General features: G+C 43.1%; 1 protein-coding gene across 10 annotated transcripts in view; it reads right to left on the minus strand.

Moving 5' to 3' along the window:
- The window catches only part of LOC125451566 (microtubule-associated protein 4-like), a 344184-nt gene extending 324099 nt beyond the window's left edge, over positions 1 to 20085 (minus strand). For 8 of the 10 annotated variants that reach the window (XM_059646156.1, XM_059646152.1, XM_059646155.1 and 5 more), the window contains exon 1: positions 19939 to 20085. The gene's annotated coding sequence lies outside the window, so the exon portion shown is untranslated. Of the gene's footprint in view, positions 1 to 19479; positions 19627 to 19659; positions 19724 to 19938 lie in introns of those variants that run through there. The other 2 variants (XM_059646151.1, XM_048528785.2) reach the window with 2 other exon arrangements.
- Between the last annotated feature and the right edge of the window lie 384 nt (positions 20086 to 20469).

Genomic DNA, 20469 nt, shown 5'->3' on the forward strand with positions numbered 1-20469 from the left:
CAGGTGTAGACAAGGACTTGCCCAAGGACAAGTTGGTCAAGTACTGCAATCTTGAGATTCAGGTGGAGAACAATTCTTCAATATGCTTCTGAGAAGACTGCAAGGGTCTTCAAGATTCTCTTCCAAGAAAGCTGAAATGGTATCATCCATATACTGAAGTTCCATGAGCAAGATCGATGTCATTTTCTCCGTGGATTCCAATCAGTTGAGATTTAGCCTGAAGGCAAGAAAGTGCACTTAAAAAATATGACTTTGAGAGTCTAAGTAGTTGTAAGGCATGACTCAAAATTCAAGACCTGACTAAGAATACCAAAAGAAAGGACTAAACCAAGTAGCATAATTTGACCATACCAAAATAGGAGCTTCCAAACTCCAAAACAGAAGAACAAAGGAGTAAGAAATTAATCCAGAAGTTCACTTGCACATTAAATTGTAATAAGAGACAAGAAAATGTAGAACTGCAACCTTAACACTTCAGGAGTCAAGAGTAGATAGGCCACAGCTTTATTTAAAACGTACAGGGGAAGAAGGAAAAAAACAAAAAGAAAAAAAAAGTGGAAGATTGCTTGATGAGTTGAACTTAAATGTCACAATCTACAGGGGTAGCGCATTGGAAAAAAAAACCCAAGTCCCACTATCCGAGTCATCACAAAATATGAAAATATGATTAAACTGACTAATTTTATTTAACCATGAAACTCTAGTCAAAAGAACATGCATGCCAGGTTTTTCATTACCATAATCAATAGCTATTTTCTTAAAATTTTAAACCAATGGCATGAAAGAAACAGGTATTGTTAACATACAATTGCAGTATAAAAACCACTACCCCCTTACACAAAGTTCCTACATGTACAAGTAGACAAGAATATTACAGATAGTATACCGAAAAAGGAAACAGTTCAGGAGCACCAACTCGGCCACATCAGAAATGTTAAGTGTGGAGTTAGACGAACACAGCAGGCTAGGCAGCAGAGGAACAGGAAAGCTGACATTTGGGGTCAGGACTCTTCAGGAGACTTTTTTCTGAAAGGATCCCGACTCAAAACATCAGCTTTATTGTTCCTCTGATGCTGCCTGGACTGCTGTATTCCTCCAGCTTCACACTTACCTGACTCCAGCATTGGCAGTTCTTACTGTCACACATCAGAAGTGTATTGCTTTCCTTTGGTTCCTCCCTCTTCCTTTCAGTTCTCCGCTGAAGAGATGAGGTTGGTTGTACACTGATGCTTTCTTTCCTTACCATTTTAGAATTCGCTCCTTCAATCATCTGAAGGTATTTTTCCTCTCAAGCTTTGGCAGAGAGCTTGGTTAACAGGAGATTGGAACATGAAAACATCTACCAGGAGCTGAGAATGCAAAAGAGCCTTAGATGCCTTCTAAGATAATAAAATGAGAGGCTGGATGAACACAGCAGGCCAAGCAGCATCTCAGGAGCACAAAAGCTGACGTTTAGGGCCTAGACCCTTCATCAGAGAGGGGGATGGGGTGAGGGTTCTGGAATAAATAGGGAGAGGGGGGAGGCGGACCGGAGATGGAGAGAAAAGAAGATAGGTGGAGAGGAGAGTATAGGTGGGGAGGGTATAGGTCAGTCCAGGAGGTGGGATGAGGTTAGTAGGTAGGAGATGGAGGTGCGGCTTGGGGTGGGAGGAAGGGATGGGTGAGGGGAAGAACAGGTTAGGGAAGCAGAGACAGGTTGGACTGGTTTTGGGATGCAGTGGGTGGAGGGGAAGAGCTGGGCTGGTTGTGTAGTGCAGTGTGGGGGTGGGGGGGCGAACTGGGCTGGTTTTGGGATGCGGTGGGGGAAGGGGAGATTTTGAAGCTGGTGAAGTCCACATTGATACCATTGGGCTGCAGGGTTCCCAAGCGGAATATGAGTTGCTGTTCCTGCAACCTTCGGGTGGCATCATTGTGGCACTGCAGGAGGCCCATGATGGACATGTCATCTAAAGAATGGGAGGGGGAGTGGAAATGGTTTGCGACTGGGAGGTGCAATTGTTTATTGCGAACCGAGCGGAGGTGTTCTGCAAAGTGGTCCCCAAGTCTCCGCTTGGTTTCCCCAATGTTGAGGAAGCCACACCGGGTACAATGGATGCAGTATACCACATTGGCAGATGTGCAGGTGAACCTCTGCTTAATGTGGAAAGTCATCTTGGGGCCTGGGATAGGGGTGAGGGAGGAGGTGTGGGGGCAAGTGTAGCATTTCCTGCGGTTGCGGGGGAAGGTGCCGGGTGTGGTGGGGTTGGAGGGCAGTGTGGAGCGAACAAGGGAGTCACGGAGAGTGGTCTCTCTGGAAAGCAGACAAGGGTGGGGATGGAAAAACGTCTTGGGTGGTGGGGTCGGATTGTAGATGGCGGAAGTGTCGGAGCATGATGGTGTTGCATCCGGAGGTTGGTGGGGTGGTATGAGAACGAGGGGGATCCTCTTTGGGCAGTTGTGGCGGGGGCGGGGTGTAAGGGATGTGTTAGATGCCTTCTGTTTGAAGCCTAGAAGCTTGCTTCATTGTTCACATGATAATGTGTTGCCACTTACCTGGGAACAAAAAAATTCTTCTCTGGAATTCTCAACTGGTTAACTGCAAAACCAGTCATCTGTCCACCACTGTTTCATACACACAAGTGATGTTTCTAGTGTACTCACCTACTTCATAAAATCAGGCAACATCGTAGATACAACTCAGAGTTCCAGTACTAACCTTAAAAAAAAAGAAGTGCAACATCCTCTGCTTCATTTCCTTTTCCATATTTTTTTTCTTTTGGACAATGGGATAAAATACTCTTTATAATACACAAGAAAAACAAACAGAAAATAAGGATCATAGCTTCATCCTTAGGAAATTAGAATTTTAAAAAGGAAAAAAAAGTAACAGCATGATACAGCAAAGCACATTTACTCCAACATTAGAGGAAATCAGATGACCTTCAGCATAATACTAGTGGGTGGATAAGTGATAATTATTTAGGAGAGCACATTGATGGAGGTTGACATTTGGTTCTACTTTTTCAGAAAAAGTAGAAAGATTAGCAACGTATTTGGGGACATGTAACCAGTCACCAGAAAACTGTCACACTGAAAGCCACAGAAATGTACTAATTTTTAGATTAGTAGAAAGTTACTTCTGCAATAAATTTACCTCATTTTAGAAAATGCCTTTTTAATAAGCAAAAGACAATATGTATTCAACATAGAAAAATAATGTCCCAAAAAAAATAGTTTCAAAGGCTGAAGGTATCAAAAGGGTATGGGATAAGTTGGAACAACTTTGCAGTCAGCTGGATTAGCCATGATAATATTGAATGGTAAAACAACCTCAAAGGCCTGATAGGAAAGGTGTGCAGAAGTAGGCCATTTGTATCTGCATAGTAACTTTTTGTCTCACATTGTAATACCTCAATCCCTCACTCGTTTTCCATTTTAAAAGTTTAGTTTTCCTGCCAAGTGAAAAATTTCACAATTTAGCATAATCACTCAAGTCTACCAGATGTTTGCATGCTTTCTGATCTCATCTGTCGACATCCTCACACCTCCCTTCACAGCATACTTTCCAGTTATTATCTGCACATTCAGCCTCCGTGCCTTTCTCCCTCATCCAATTCAATGATAAAGAATCTTAAAACGTCCAGGGCCCAGCACACATCCTAACAAAAGCAGATCAATGCATACTATTTCTTACAATCTTCTATGCAAGTCAAGTTAGCCGCTAGACCAGAGCTTCTGCTTTGTGCAATAACCTTTTCTATGGCACCTTGTAGATTATCCATTAATGGAATTATGGTGTTTATTCTATTGCTTCTACAAATTCTTGTGCTGTACTGTTAGGCTTCAAACATTGAATAAATAACCAGATTAGTAATCTACATACAAAGTCTGTTCTTCAACTCCTCAAACAGTGTTACATCAGAGGGAAATCATTACATCACTTCACTGTGCTGATTTTTCATATCTGCATCTCAAAAACTGGTAATAGACACAATGGAGTTTCAGACAAGATCAATGATAAACAGGATGGGAAGAGAGCAAGGTTGGGGGGGGGGGGGGGGGGGCGAACAGCGCGAGAGAAAATAAAGTCTAGTGCTACAGTCTTGTACTATCAGTTTGCCATTGGAAAGGAAGCATGTCAATACATTAAATCATTGACAATGATATGAACATATTATTCTAAACTCAGTCAGGCCATCAGTGCTTGTAGACATAGAAATAGGTTAACGTACAAACAACCATTGAGCGTACAGGAGGGAAATGTGGTTAAGTAAAAGGATATTAAAATGATTAGAAAAATGGTTACCACCCTGGTAAGTGATTAAAGAAACAATAAGCATCTGGAAATTTTTTCTCAACTTGTTCAGAAATGTTACAACACTCCTCTGCAGCAGGTTGATGCTAAGGAAAGAATACGGCCTTATTGTAATTCACCTTTCTAAAACAAATATGGCTAAATCATGGAACAAGCTATTTATTCTAATTCATGGTAATGAGCAGCAGCTCACCTAGACAGCTTCTACACAAAAACATTCACGCAGATAGGGAATAGGAGGCAAAGGTAAACCTTTAAAAAAGCCTACTGAAGAAATATTGCTGCCACTTGAAGGGCTGGGGAAACAGAAAAATGCAAATTAAACAAGAGCAACCTTCACATTTCTGCCACTAGTTAACACAAACAACTGTAGCTCCTTAGTAAATATCCTCTATTCCCTGATCACTGTTGTATGTTTAATATCAGACAAGACCCAAAATAGGTTTTTTTTTAAAAATATTTATTCATTACTCGTTTGCATATTAAAATGATGCACTGAAAACCCAACACTCATTGGACTTTTACTTGTACAAGCAGACTGAAACAATGTCCAATACTTGAAATATCCCGAATAAAGTATAATTTAATACCCGATTTGTACAACTGGTGTTTTACAGGTTTAGAAGAGGAGTAAGATTTTTGTAAAGCAAGACGAGATGTCAGAGGTAGCTTCTTTACTCAGTAGTAAGGGAATGGAATGCTTTGCCTGCAATGGTAGTAGATTTGCCAACTTTAAGTACATTTTAAGTCGTCATTGGACAAGCATATGGACGTACATGGAACAGTGTAGGTTAGATGGGCTTGTTTGGTATGGCAGGTCGACACAACATTGAGGGCCGAAGGGCCTGTACTGTGCTGTAATGTTCTTTATAGGGTAGGGTAGGGTAACTGCAGGAGGCCCAGGATGGACATGCCATCCAAGGAATGAGAGGGGGAATTGAAGTGTTTTGCGACTGGGAGGTGCAGTTGTTTAGTGCGAATCGATCCCCAAGCCACCACTTGGTTTCCCCGACGTAGAGGAGGCCACAACGGATACAGTATACCACATTAGCAGATGTTCACCTACACATCTGTTAATGTGGAACGTCTTCTTGGGGCCTGGGATGGGGGAGGTGGTGGTGTAGGGGCAGGTGTAGCACTTCTTGTGGCTACAGCAAAAAAGAAATGCCGGTGTGGTGGGGTTGGAGGAGAGTGTGGAGCAGACTAGGGAGCCCCAGAGAGAGTGGTCCCTCCGGAAGATAGATAAGGGTGGGGAGGGGAAAATATCTTTGATGGTGGGGTCAGATTGTAGATGGCAGAAGTGTCGGAGGATGATGCATTGGGTCCAGAGATTGGTGGGGTGGTACGTGAGGAAGAGGGGGATTCTGTTTTGGTTTTTATTGCGGGGAGGGGTGTGAGGGATGAGTTGTGGGAAATGCAGGAGACACAGTCGAGGGCATTCTCAACTACTGGAGGTGGGGGCCGGGGGGGGGGGACACAAGGAAGAAAACGTTGCATTCCTTAATAAAAGAGGAAGAGGACATTTGAGATGTATGGGAGTGGAATGCCTCATCCTGAGAGCAGATGTGGCAGAGACAAAGGAATGGGGAATAGGGGATGGCACTTTTGCAGGAAGTTAGGTAGGAGGTGTATTCTAGGTAGCTGTGGGAGTTGGTGGGCTTGAAATGGAAACCGGTTTCTAGGTGGTTGCTGGAGATGGAGACAGAGGAGGTCTTCATTTAAAGATTTTGACCAAAAGAACGTTTTTACTGTGCTTTTGATGGCACCTTCCGACCTTTAACAACAACTTCAGCAGTCAGGTGGGAAGTTTAACGGCTTTACTAAAAAAAGCCCCAATTAATCACTTTCTTCTTATCACAGCTAAGTATTATTAGATTCTATGCTCTCAGCCTGTAGTGAGAATTGTTACAATCCAGCTGATGCTAATAATGGACAAATCAGATCCCAAAATGAGACATGGCTTCACAGATTTTACTTTTAACATGGTGCTAAGTCACTGACCATATTCACGAGACTTTCAACAAAACTTAAAGAAAAAACAAAACTAATGTTACCAATTCAAAACCCATTTGAAGCAGATTTGTCACAAATACCAAAGAACCTATTACCACTAATTCCACAGACATTCAAACACCACCCTCCACACAAACTCCTTATTCAGCACAAAGCTTTCAACATTGTCTTTTCAGCAATTTGCTGCATTCATTTGATGCTATATTCTCTCCTTAAACAAGGTACAAAACTGGACTCAGTGGCTGACATGGTTCCTTGAACTAAATTTTTCTTCCAATAACTCCACAGGTTGTTTTTCTGGAATTTAAAACGGAACTTGGGTTTGTTGCCTCAGCCCAACTGAACGAGCTACTAAGAGCAGTATAGCCGCTGTAAGGGGCCTCTCTTTGGACCCGCATGTCACCCAATTTCTACTGGATTGTTCTGGGTCACTCGACTTCTGTCACGAGGCAGTTTTAAAATTCTCTCCACTGCTTTTCTGCTGATGCACTGAACGGTTCAGAGGGGAAGAAGATCTCATTAAAATGCATGTAAACAGATCTCCAGACATTTCACATCACTTTCCAACAAACCTGAAATGAAACTAAGAATGTGCCCTCCCCTTATCATAAAAGGAAGAAAAACTTGAAGCTATATGTTTTTCCACTTTAGAAACCAAACTGGATAATATTATGAACCTTCATCATAAGGCTGAACCTTCCAACTCATTTGTACTGACCAACATAAGCAGAAACATATAGGTAGGATAGGTGGTCAATAGCTTAATCAAACAGGTAGGTCATAAGAGTGAGTGTCCTAAAAAAAAGGAGAGAAACAGCCAAGATACAAGTTTAGGGACAGAATCAGAACTTCAGGCCTAAGCAATTGAGGATACTGCCACTTGGAAAGCAAAATTAACTTGGAGGGTTTATGTGGTTATAAGCTAGAAGTGGAGAAGGGGAAAGAATGAAGTGACAAAATCATGGGCGGGGGGGGCGGGGGGAGAAAGAGGGTGCAGTGCATGGAGTTTAACATGCTGACAGTTCACAAATTTGTTCACCTTCTACTACAGTGTATTTTAATAACAAAAATAGAAATTCTTGTTACATGCAGAAACCTGGTCCATGCCTATCAACCAGACTCAAAGACAGGCAAATTGAAGCACTGAGTAGTTTCCTAAATCTTCAACTTTCATGACAATTCCAGGAGTAGCTGTGCTTGATTTTCAGCATGCTACCTTAGGTGAGGCACAGAACTCCAGGCTGAACTGTGAAGGGAAATTAGTATTAGAATCTGACCACGGTTCTTGGGATTTACAGACCAAAATTTTAAAAACAAACAAAGAAAAGGGCAAAGCATTATTGCCCAAGCCAGCATTTACTTCCCATCCCTTATTGCCCTCAGAGAGCAACTTGAGGGTATTCCCACGCATCTGCTGTCCTTGTCCTTCCAGATGGACATGGTTACCAGTTTAGAAGATGCTGTCTTAAGATTCCTTAAACTTCTGCAGTGTATCTGGTAGGTGGTGCTTTCAGATACTGCTCAGCATCAGTGAATAAGGAACTAAACATTTGTGGATACAGCGTCAAAACGAGCAGACTGCTTTGTTGTGGATAGCATGAAGCTTCTTCAGTTTTGTCATAATTGCACTCATCCAGATAAATGGGGATTAATCCATCATACTCCTGACTTGTGTCTTAGATAGTGGACAAGCTTTGGGAGTTAGGCGATGACTTATTCATTTCAGGATTCCTCACCTCCAAACTGCTGTTGCAGCTACAGTATTTATATGGTTTGTCCAGATCATATTTCTGTTCAATTGCAGGCCGAGGATATTGATGTTGAAGATCAGTGCCAGTAATACCACAAAGGGGAGAAAAAGGGGGAGGAAAGGGGACCTAATTGAGGTATACAAGATAATGAGAGGCATAGATAGAGTTGACAGCCAGAGACTATTTCCCAGGGCAGAAATGGCTAGCACGAGGGGTCATAGTTTTAAGCTGGTTGGTGGAAAGTATAGAGGGGATGTCAGAGGCAGGTTCTTTACGCAGAGAGTTGAGAGCATGGAACGCATTGCCAGCAGCAGTTGTGGAAGCAAGGTCATTGGGGTCATTTAAGAGACCGCTGGACATGCATATGGTCACAGAAATTTGAGGGTGCATACATGAGGATCAATGGTCGGCACAACATTGTGGGCTGAAGGGCCTGTTCTGTGCTGTACTGTTCTATGTTCTATGTTGGTTGTGGAAATGTTTACTGCAGTGTATCACTCACAGTTTGTCAAATATGCAGTCAAAGATGTATGGCATGGAAACAGACCCATCAGTCCAACTCGCCCATGCCAACAAGACACCCTGAATAAGTCATCATTTGCCAGCATTTGGCCTATATCCCTCAATCCTTTCTATTCATAAACCCATGCAGGTGTCTTTTAAAGTGCAACTGTAATTGTACCAGCCTCCACTAGTTCCTCTGGCAGCTCATCCCATACACACACCACCCTCTGAAAAAGTTGCCTCAAGGGCCCTCCTGTGTGATAGTTTCATTAGGTTGACATTTTTTAAAGATCAACTCAATGCTACCCCAGAATGCTCTCCTGCACTTTTCAGCAAGCCATGGTTGATCTCCTGGCTTGAAAGTAATGGAAGAGCAGGGGATATGCCATTTTCTCTATGAAATGTTGAATTAGATAGCCAAGCATCCTACTTTGTTACACTTGTGGCATTTATAACCTGCTGAGACCATTCCAGAATCTGGAAATCTAAGAATGCCACCAGTAAATCCTCCACTTCTGCAGCCACTTTAAGCAGGACCTGTGGATGCAGGCTACCTGGTCCAAGAGACTTCAACTTTTACTTCCATAAATCAGAGATTAAGTGACAGCCAGTGTGAGGTAGGGAAAAAGAGAGAAATAGATGATGATTGCTGGCAGAAATATTGCTGCAACTCAATCTGTCAACAATTCTTCAAATTTTATCTTCCCATCCACACTACTTATGACATATAAAGTCAACTCTATCATCTGCAAACTATTTATTTGCTTTGATAATCCAACCAAACATCAAGAAGAAACTAAGTAGAATGAATACGACATTCAGGCTTTTTGGGTGGGGGGGCGGGCATGCAGTCAAAACTGGTTCTTGCATTAGTCATGATTTCAGCTAAAAAAATGTGCCCGTGAACAGCTAGCAAAGGAGGTAAACAAGTACTGCAGACTGGAAACAAGAGTGCTGGAGAAACTCAGATCTTGTTACATCTGCACAAAGGAGAAGCACAGTGTCTATTGAGATAAATAGGACTTTTCTTCCAGAGAGTCATTTTAGATTCAAAGATCACATCTTCAGTTCTCTGTATTTTTGACTGTGGTCTAACATGGGAAAAATGACGGTTTTAAAACCAAGGGCTGTAGAAGTAATTGCTACACCTTTCAAAAGTAAAATTTATGCAATGTTGTTTGAACATTGCAACAGGACAGGTAAGATTTAGACAGGACACTGGGTGTGGGTCTTCAACGTGAGACTCAGCTGACAACTGACAGTGAATTAGTGTTCTTAAAAAGGGCCACAACTGTACAAACCAAAGGGTTACAAACCTGCCAACAACTCTGACTGGCTCCCAGGTAGCTGAACAACGTGTATATACAAACGGGGCAATGGACAAAAAAGTTTTCCATACTGGGAGCAAAAGGCTCCCTCTTCACCTGTGCTCCTCTGATGCTGCTTGGCCTGCTGTACTCATCCAGCTCCACACTTTGCCTTCAAACATGAGAACAGTCACTTATTCTCATCCACCATTTTCTGTTCAAAAATTGAAACAAAAACAACCAAAAACAAGTTGCCGTAAAAGTTCAGTCTGGCAGCATCAGAAGCAACTTTTCTGGTCTGGTGATCCTTCCTCAGAGCTGATGGTAGCTAGGAAAGTGTCAGTTTATATGCAGAAGACGAGGCATGGAGGGGGTCAGGAGTAAGCAATAGGTGGAGAGCAATAAGAGATAGCAGAGCAGTTGGACAGAAAGGAAAAAATAACAATTCATCTGGGAGAGAGTGAACATCTGTTGGAGACTGTTAGTGGCTACCAATAGGTGGTGTGCAATGGCAGACTGAGATAACAAGGCCTGGTGTGTGGTGCACAGGGCCAAAATTTATTGAATTTGATGTGGAGTCCAGAAGGCTGCAAGGTCCCCAAGCAGAAAATGAGGTGTTCTTCCTGCTTGCGCTGAGCTTTGATAGAACACTATAGTAGGCCTGTGATAGATGTTAGCCAGGGAACAGGGTACTGTGTTAAAGAGGCAGGCAACTGGAAGCTTGGAGTATTTATTGCAGGAAGAGCTATATGTTTGGAGAAGCGGTCGCCCAGTCCATGCATCGTTTCCCCAATGTACAGGGGACCACTTGGTGAGCAGTGACTGCAGATGAAGCACGACAGCAGTTGTGGGGGGGAGAGAGAAGAATCTGTGGGTGGTTGTGATGTTGGGAGCAAAGGAAGAGCAGGCCAGGATGTCCCAGAGAGAACGTCCCGGTGGTAGGTGGACAAGGGAGGAGAGGGGAATGTGTCTGGTGGTGGTATCTCATTGGGGATGGCAACTGATGATCTTCTGGATGTGGATGCTGATATGACTACAGGTAACGATAAGGGGGAACCTTATCACTGTTGCGGAAAGGGCAAGGGGGGGTGGCGGCAGTAGTGCAGGAGATGGGTTAGGCCCAGTTGAGGGCCCTGTCAACAACAGGTGCTAGGGAATCCTCAGTTGAGGACAAAGGTAGACATTTCGAAAGCTCCCTTGTCACAGTTGGTGTCATCGAAACTTATGCAACACAGAGCAAGTAACTGGGAGAATGGAATGGAGTCTTCACAGGAAGCAGTGTGTGAGGATGTATAGTCCAGATAGCTGTGGGAGTCCGAGTTTATAGTGGATGTCAGTGGCTAATCTAACCCCAGAAATGGAAACAGATGTCAAGGAAGGGAAGGGAGAAGTCAGGGATAGACACGAAAGGGAGGGCAGGGTGAGCACTGGAGGTGAATGCAATGAACTTTTCCAATTCCACATGAGACAAGGAGGCAGCACCAATGATATCATTGATACGATGGAGAAAAGATTGTGGGAGGGCCTGAAACAGGACTGGAACAAGGAATGTTCCACGGATCCCCGTTATGCCTGTCTGTCAATGAGGTATATGCAGATACCCATAGTCACTCCTTTGGTGAAAATTAAGAAATTGAGAGAAGTCAGAGGGTGAGGATGCACGAGGTCAGGTAAGTGGAGAGTGTGGGGACGGTTCAGGCATTTGCTCCGAGAAGTGCAGAGTCCCAAGACCATCCTGATGGAGGATTGAAGTGTAAAGGGACTGCAAGTCCGTGTGAAAGATGTGGTAGCTGGAGCCTGCAAGCATACTTTGCACGTGAAGCAGCACTTCACAACCTAACCCACTGCATTTGCTGTTCACAATATGGTCTCCTCTTTGGGGAAATGAAGCATAGACTGGGTGACTGATTTGCAGAACATCTACACTCTACACACAAAAATTACCCCTGAACTTCCAGCTGCCTGCCACTTTAAACACACCACTCTGCACCCTAGCTATTAAAAAAAAACAAAAACAGTCTCAGGCCTGCTTTAGTGTTCCAACAAAGTTTGGTGCAAGCTTGAAGAACAACACCTCATTTTCCCACCTGGAGACCCTGCAGTCCTACAGACTCAATGGAGTTCAATAATTGTAGCACCCAAACTCTATCTCCAGGCCCCATACCCCAAATGCCAGGCCTAGTAGTAAACATGTAGCCTGCCAATAACGGTCTCCATTGACAGCTATTCACCCTCCCAGCCAGATCATTAGCTACACCTATGTCTGTCCAACTGCTCTTCTCTCTGTTGGCTCTATACCCACCTATCGTTTAGTCCCAATCCCCTCCCTGTTCTGCATATAAACTGCCATTTACCTAGCTACTATTAGATTTAAGGAAGGGTCACCGTAGCCAAAACAAACTGATTCCTCAGATACTGCTAGAGCTTTCCAGCAACTTTGGTACTTGTTCCCGATTTACAGCATCTGCAGTTCTTAAGTGTTTTCTTTCTTTAAGAGAGAGAGATTTCTAGCAGCATCCGTACAGAGAATTGCAGACTTACACCGAGTCCAGTGATCCTACATCAGAACTATTGACTGCTTCTCTCTGTAGATGTTGCCAGACATGCTGTATTTCTCCAGCACTGTTGTTTCAGGATTTAAGAAACTATAGTTGTGTGTTTATTTGATGTAAGCTGTTGCCACTAACCAGTAATCAAAAATACAACAGATTTTACACTGACTTGTGCATCTCTGGCAAAGAACAGAAAATCCACAACAAGGGACATCAAAAGTGAAGGTTAAAAAGGAAAGAAGTATCTTTACTTATAGACTGGTGCCACAGTACTAGGTTTCCCCAGTTATTTTTCCACCACTCATTTATCTTGTTTGTCTGACTATAGGTGTGTGCATTTTTTTTTTAAATAAAAAAATGGGGATTTGGTTTTACTTCAAGTAAAATGTTGGTCATTTATAATTGTTTGACAATGTACTCTGGTAATGTTCTGGGGGCCCAGGTTCAAGTCCTGCCATTGCAGATGGTGTAATTTGAATTCAATAAATATCTGGAATTAAGAGTCTAAAATGATGGCCATGAATCCATTGTCAATTGTTGGAAAAACCCATCTGGTTCACTAATATCCTTTAGGGAAGGAAACTGCCGTCCTTACCTGGTCTGGCTGACATGTGACTCCAGACCCACAGCAACATGGTTGACTCTTAACTGCCCTATGGGCAATTAGGGATGGGCAATAAATGCTGCCTAGCCAGTGACACCCCTCATCCTCAGAAGGACGGAAAAAAACTACAGGTAAATAAACTGAATCTCGTTAAGTACAGGAATCTGGTCAGCGTTTTGTGTTAATCTGAGTCCATCAGATGGACAAACATAGGTTAACAATTTAATCAAAGCACACGTGACAATGCTGGTTAGTGGAGCTCGAGAATCAGCAAACTTTTGAGTTTTTCTTCCCACTACGTGAAGTGGGCATTGCTGGCTGGCCGGCCAGCATGTATTGCTTGTCCTTAGGTGCTCTAAAAAGGGGATGGTGAGCTGCTTCTTGAACCACTACAGTCATTTGCTGTTGATTGACCCACAATGCTGTTGTCGGGGAAGAAATTCTAGAAATTTGTACCAGTGACACTGAAGGAACAGCCATATATTTCCAAGGCAGGATGGTGAGTGGCTTGGAGGAATGAGCAGGTGGTGACATTCCCATAAATCTGCTGCCTTTGCACTTCCATCTAGAAGTGATTGTGGATTTGGAAGGTACCACCTAAGGATCTTTGGGGAATTCATATACTGTTTCTTGTCAACAGTGGAGGTGGTGCTAATTCAGGCCACGTTGTCCTAGATGTCAATCTTAGAGTGTTGTTGGAACTGTATCCATCTATGCATGCAGGGAGTATTCCATCACACCCTACTTATGCCTTGTAGATAAGCAGACTTTTGGGAGTCAGGAGGAGAGTTACTTCCCACTGTATTCCTAACTTCTGACCTGCTTTTGTAACCACTGTTTATGTAAAAGACCAATCAAGTTTCTGGTCAATGGTAACCCCAAAGATGTTGATTGTGGGGGATTCAGTGATGGCAACACCATTGAAATGTCAAGGGGCATTAGTTAGATTGACTCCCTCTAAAAGCCACATGACACTGCCAGACATTTGTGGCAAAAGTGTGACTTGCCCCTTGTCAGCACCAGCCTGACTACTGTCCAGATCTTCTTGCTTTTAAAGAAGACTGCTCCCGTTTCAGGAGGAATCAGAAACACAATGTTCAATCATTGGCTAACACCCCGCTTCTAAGCTTATGAATGGACAAATGGTCTTTGTCAAAGCAGCTGACTGGTGGGCCTACGAGACTACACTGAGGAACTGAGATTCTTGTGGCAGTGGTAGCATCCCACCTCTGAACCAGGAAGTCAGAATTCAAGTCCCACATGCTCAAGTAGGTCACAGCCTGTCTGAGCAGACTAATCAAAATAACTCCTGCAGAGATGTCCTGGAGCTGTGATGACTAACCTCCTGTGTCAGGTATAACTCCAACCAGTTGAGAGTTTGCCTCCAATACTTATTTGATTCCAGTTTTGCCAGGACTCGATGCCACGCTCAGTCGAAAGTGGCCTTGATGTCAAGGATGGCCACTCTCACCTCACCTCTGGAATTCAGCCCTTTTGTCCATGTTTGAGCCAAGGCTGTAATAAGGTCAGGAGTTAATGAGCCCAGGCAGAACCAAAACTAGGCTTCCATGAAGGAACTGCTGAGCAGTTGCTGCTTGGTTGCACCGCTGCTGATGAACCCCATCAGTAAAGGGATGGGGCAAGTAACTGGCTTGATTGGGTTTGACCTGCTATGTACACAGGACTTACCTCAGCAATTTTACATTTTGTTGGATGGATTCTAGAGTTACAACTGTACTGGAAGAACTTGGCTGGGGGAGCAACAACTTCTGGAGTACAAGTCTTCAGTACTGTTGCTGAAATATAGTCAGGGCCCACAGCCTTTGTACTATCCAGTGCCTCCAAATCGTTGGATATCATATGACTTGAATACTGGCATTTACAATGCTGGGAACCACCGGTGACTCTCCTGGTCATGCATTCAACACACCTGGCTGAAGACTGCAACAAATCCTTCAGCCTTAACTTTTCAATTGATGTGTTGGGCTCTTCCATCAAAGGGCAGGGATGTTTGTGGGGATAAATGGGCTGTAACCAACTTTTTCCTCTCATGGCAGATGCTGCTTTGACAGTTATTTTAAGCCAAGAGGTCATGGCTCAGAGGAGGAGTCTCTTGCTGTTCAGGCATACATGGACAATAACCACTTGTCTGAGTCCAAAGGAAATATTCCACCTACAAAACCATACCCTAACTATGTAAAGGCAGGCTGGAGGTTGGAGGAACCTGGAGCTAAGTTATGTATGTCTCTCTAATTCAGAGGAAACATTTTTCCAAGACAGCAATTAGAATCTTATGTTTGCCAGCATAGGGGCCTGTTGTGCCAAATGGCAAAGATGCATTCAAGGAAAAGCTAGACAAAGTATCTGAAAGTTAAAGAATGAAAAGTATAATGACAGCATTACATATTGGAAATTCCCTTTACAATACATCGATAAACAGAGCCAAATGGCTTGTTTCTTTGCTGTAAACTCTGGCAAAAATAAATTTTAGCTGAAAAGCAATGGTCAATTCTTTAGTTCACCTAGGCAGTGAGTTCAGCAAATTAAAAACTGTCTTTACAAGCAATCCTGTGCAGACATTCACATCCAAAACAGAATAAGCTAATTGTTTTACAGAACTATACACCTTTCACAGCTCAATATGCACTTTATATCCAAGTATTACGATGCCTGGAGTTCTCTTAATACAGCAGATATCATGTAAATAATATACAGTTTCTCCAACACGGCAGCACCGACACAGTTGGTAATGTTCAGGCTTTAGAACCCATCTCCTTCCTTTTTCCTTTTATGTTCTGATATCATGGAGGAAGCCAGACAGGTGCTGGGCAAGTGGTCAGCTGCAGTGGTGATGGAGCCCAGAGGGAGAGCTCATGACCCAGTGCATAGACCTGGCCAGTCACTGCTGCAGCGGTGGTGCCCGAAGCAAGGACTTCTGGCTACAGTAGGCCCAGAGCATGGACTCAGGTCTTCGGTTGCAGTAGTGGCTTCAGGCACTGAGAGGAATCCTGGCTGCAATAGGCTGCAAGCATGGACCTAGCAGGTTGTCAGCGGCAGTTGAAGTGGTGCCCAGACAGGGACTCTTGGCAGGTCATTGCCACAGAGGTAGTGCCCAGATCAGGGGCTCCTACCTGTGGTCGGCTAGAAGCACAGGGGCACCAAGGCCCAGGACATCTTGAATCCCTGGGATGTGTTTGAAGACTCCTTTTTCAAAAATGACAAAATTCCATTTTTTAAATTTCTTTATATTCTTTTGGAAACCAAAATTGTGGCAGGTTGTGGTGACAAGACATCTTTCACTACCTTTCCAGCAATATGACAATAAATGACTCCAATACAATTCAGTTGAAGAAAAATCTGGACAAAATGCAGCTTGGGATTCCATGTGGCACAAAAGCATTAAGATCTTCAAGTCCAGTGTATTTCTGCCTTTTATGCTGTTCACACAAAAAACTTCCCATAAGGCAGAACAACATGACACTCAAGATAATAAGTGTACAATAACTGGGGAAAACCAATAAGTACATTTCGTCATGGTATGAAACATACTTTAAGAGTTACAAGCAACAGCATCACTACACCCACCATCCTTAATACTTGTGCTGGCAGCTGTAAGGTGTCCTAAGATGCCATGTACTATTTCACTACCATTACATATAGACTACTCAACTGTAACCTTAACCTCTACGTAATGCCTTATTTGTTTGTTCCTTGCTTCCTTTTTCACCACTCCTACTGCTACACTTCAGACAAAGCCTGCATTACAGTTCTGAAGTGACTTTTGGCAGAGCTGACTGTTAATAGTTGCACACGAGCAGTTCGACATCTGTCATAAATCAAGCAGTACACCAAGGGTAACTTTCACCCATCATTCATTCAATCAGCATCAGAAAATTGATTCAACATGCTAGAGGCACACTGGACAAGTTATAGCTCCAATCTTCCCAAATTTTGTAACAGACACCTTGAACTGCTTCCTTAGTATGTGGTTTATATGGGAAGGACAATATATTGCCACTAATTCACCCCTGTAGTTTTCCCAATTGTCAACTCCTAAGTTTCCACTAGAACAGTGGGATACAATCAAGCTAGGCAAGGCAATTCATGCAAGACAAAAACTAAATCGCAATGAATAACAAATCAAGAGAAAAAAGTCTACTGGTCAGAGTCATACCGAGCCCAAAAAGGGAAATTGTTGTCCTGTTGAAGGTCAGTTAACTAAGCTTAGCTCTGGATATCACTGCAGAAGTAGTGTCCTTGGCCCAAATATACCCAGCTGCTTCAGTGCTCTTTCTTCCATCATAGAAGTCAGCAAACATCACTATTTCTGAAAAGTACAAAAGGTCAACACCATTTGCGACTTCTCAGAAACTGAAGCAGCCCATGATCAAACACAGCACAAACTGGATAGTGAGAGATAACAAAAAAAGTGTGGAGCGGGATGAACAAAACAGGCCAAGCAGTATCTTAGGAGCACAAAAACTGACGTTTCGGGCCTACACCCTTCATCAGAAAAGGGTCTAGGTCGGAAACGTCAGCTTTTGCGTTCCTAAAATGCTGCTTGGCCTGCTGTGTTCATCCAGCTCCACACCTAGTTATCTCAGATTCTCCAGCATCTGAGGTTCCAATTATCTCTGATACAAACTGGACAATATCTAGGCGGAGGCTAAAAAGTGACAAGTAACATTCACACAAGTTCCAGGCAATGACCATCTCTAATGGGGAATCTAAGTGTGCCTTGATGTTCAACAGCATCAGCAATGAATCCTTCACAATCAATATCTTAGGAGTTACTATTCACCAGGAACTGAATGGGACTAGCCCTATAAATAGTGGCTGCAGTAGCAGGTCAGAGACTAGGAATCCCGTTGCAAATAACTCATCTCCCGACTCCCCAAATCACATCTAAAGAGGCAGAAGTCAGTGTGATGAATACTTCCCACTTGCCTGGATGAGTGCAGCTTCAGCAAAACAAGAAACATGACAATCCAGGACAAAGCAACTAGCTTAACTGGAACTATATCCACTCCTTCCACCACCAAAACTCGGTAGCAGCAGTACGTCCTATCTACAATAGGAACAAAGAACTGTAGATGCTGTAAATCAAAAGTAAAAACAGAAGTTGCTGGAAAAGCTTAGCAGGAGGGTGGCACCATCTGTGAAGAGAAATCAGAGTTAATGTTTCAGGTCTAGTGACCATTACTCAGAGGTTGCTTTAGAAATGATTGTTAATAGTTGAATACAGGTTGTTTGATGACCATTAAACAGAAGACCTAACGTAAATTTCATCCAATCATCAAAATGAATTCAACATACTAGACAAGCAGTTGTGAGGAAGGAACGCCAGGCCCAAAACTTTAATGCTGATTTCTCTTCGTTAATGCCACCAGACCTGCTGAGCTTTTCCAGCACATTCTGTTCTTGCAGACAGCACACAAAATACACTGCAAAAATTAACCGAGGGATCTCAGAACTGTCCAAATCACAGCAACCTCCAACTAAGAGGACAAGACACATGGGCACACAACCTAAAGGTTTTCCTGCAAGCCATTCACAATTCTGATCTGAACACACTGTTCCTCAAGTGTCACTGATTTTAATATTCTGGAATACCTTCCCTATCAGTATTGCAAGTCTACCTATAGAACAGAGTGCAGTAGTTGAGGAACATTCACTATCTTATTCTCAAGGGCAAACAGGGATAGGGCAATAAGTGCTAGGCAAGCCAGCAACATGCACACACCGTGAAAGGAATAAAGCCAGGGAAACAATCCTACTCACTATAAACAAAATGCCAACAGGAAACCAAATTCAAACATTCATGGAAACCAGTTAGTTGAATAAAGACCTCACACTATACAAATCCCTGTATAAAGTTAAAATTTGAAGAAAGAGAAAGTTAATTTGAGATACACAAACACAACCCAAAGGTGAAACAATGGCTAGTCCTTTTACTTCTGCTCATCTTCCACTTTTAGCTCTGTATTTCTTAAAATTACAGAAACTTCAGTGCCTTTATAAAGCAAAAGTCGAGTACTTAAGCATCTCCAACATAACGTTTATCTTAAGCTCCTGAATTAGTAGGCTTGATTCATGAATCTACCCTAGATGGCCGAGCCCCATGCTTACATTGCCACACCCATCCCGTTACAACCACATTCTCAAATCCAAAGTCACAACAAAAGTAACAAATATAACGCAACAGCCTTATAAACGTGTGCCTACAAAAGTAGGCTAATTAGAAAACGATTTATTTATTTGTTTTGGAAGAATCTACATTGCCCCTAACATCAATTCATCAGTCAGTCAATTTAAACACAAAACGTTTAACAAAAATCCAATCACACACATTTTGACAGATCACTCACTAATCACAGCACGCCTTAGTATCATACCCGAAGCAACACATTTAAAAGAGATTAGCGAAATTATTTTGAAGTTTTTCTTCTTTTACCTGAATTTGGCTTCACTTCCTGTAATGACTGTGCTAAAGTCAATCGTTAAAACTGTAACCTTTATAACTATGTATTAGACTATAGTAATGAATTCTAAAACACACGGGTAAACCAGAGACAAGCCAATGCTGCAAAGTTAGTCAGTTTATGAAAGGGGGTGGGAACAATTACAACCAAACCTGATAAACCGTCGCCGCCTTCTCCCGCCTACACCTCGCTTGACGGACAGGCGGATCAGCCAATCGGCACTCGGAATGACACTGCGGCGCTTGCCTCACGTCCAATCCGTGTACGACGTCGTGCTAGTGAGTTAAAAAGGCACGACTTCCGCTAACAGGTTGCGTTGACGGGAAAGGCACCACCCCGAGTCGCTGCTGTGGGAATTTCTTTACCCACATACCACACCCCCCCCCCCCCCCGGCCAACAAAAAGTTGTTATTTTGTTAAAGCCGACTTACGTTTTGATGAGCGGAAATCTTGCTACTGTCTTTTTAAAAACTTTTTTTTGTCCTTCAACTTTATTTTAATTTCTTTCCTTACTGTCGTTTTCAGCCTTGAGAATTGAATCTGCGCGACCGCTAAAGGTCCTCTCTCTTCAACCTAATATGATGACGCAGGGTTTGATTGCTAGTGTCTCTGACCAATTGCTTGCTGCGTCAGGGTTTGGTGATGCCGGATTGTGATGTGGGGTGGCCAATTGCGTGAAGAGGTTTGCGCCGAGCAGGGCGAGAGGGGCGGGAATTCAGGCTGAAGCCGCCGCAGTTTAGGTGCAGAGGGTGAAAAATAGACATCCATCAAAGTGCGACTGCAACCATTTACAGCCCATAATGAGAGAGACTCAATCATGTTGGCCAGTGCTAACATCAATGATTTTATGGTCTTATGACTCTTGCGTCTTTTTTGTTTTGTTTTTAAATCAAGACTTCTTCCTTGCCCACATAATCCTGATTTAACGAACTCCAACCGCTCCCATTTCCTTCAGTGAAAAC

The sequence above is a fragment of the Stegostoma tigrinum genome, chromosome 5 (genome assembly GCF_030684315.1).
Source record: "Stegostoma tigrinum isolate sSteTig4 chromosome 5, sSteTig4.hap1, whole genome shotgun sequence".
Classification (NCBI taxonomy): Eukaryota; Metazoa; Chordata; class Chondrichthyes; order Orectolobiformes; family Stegostomatidae; genus Stegostoma; species Stegostoma tigrinum.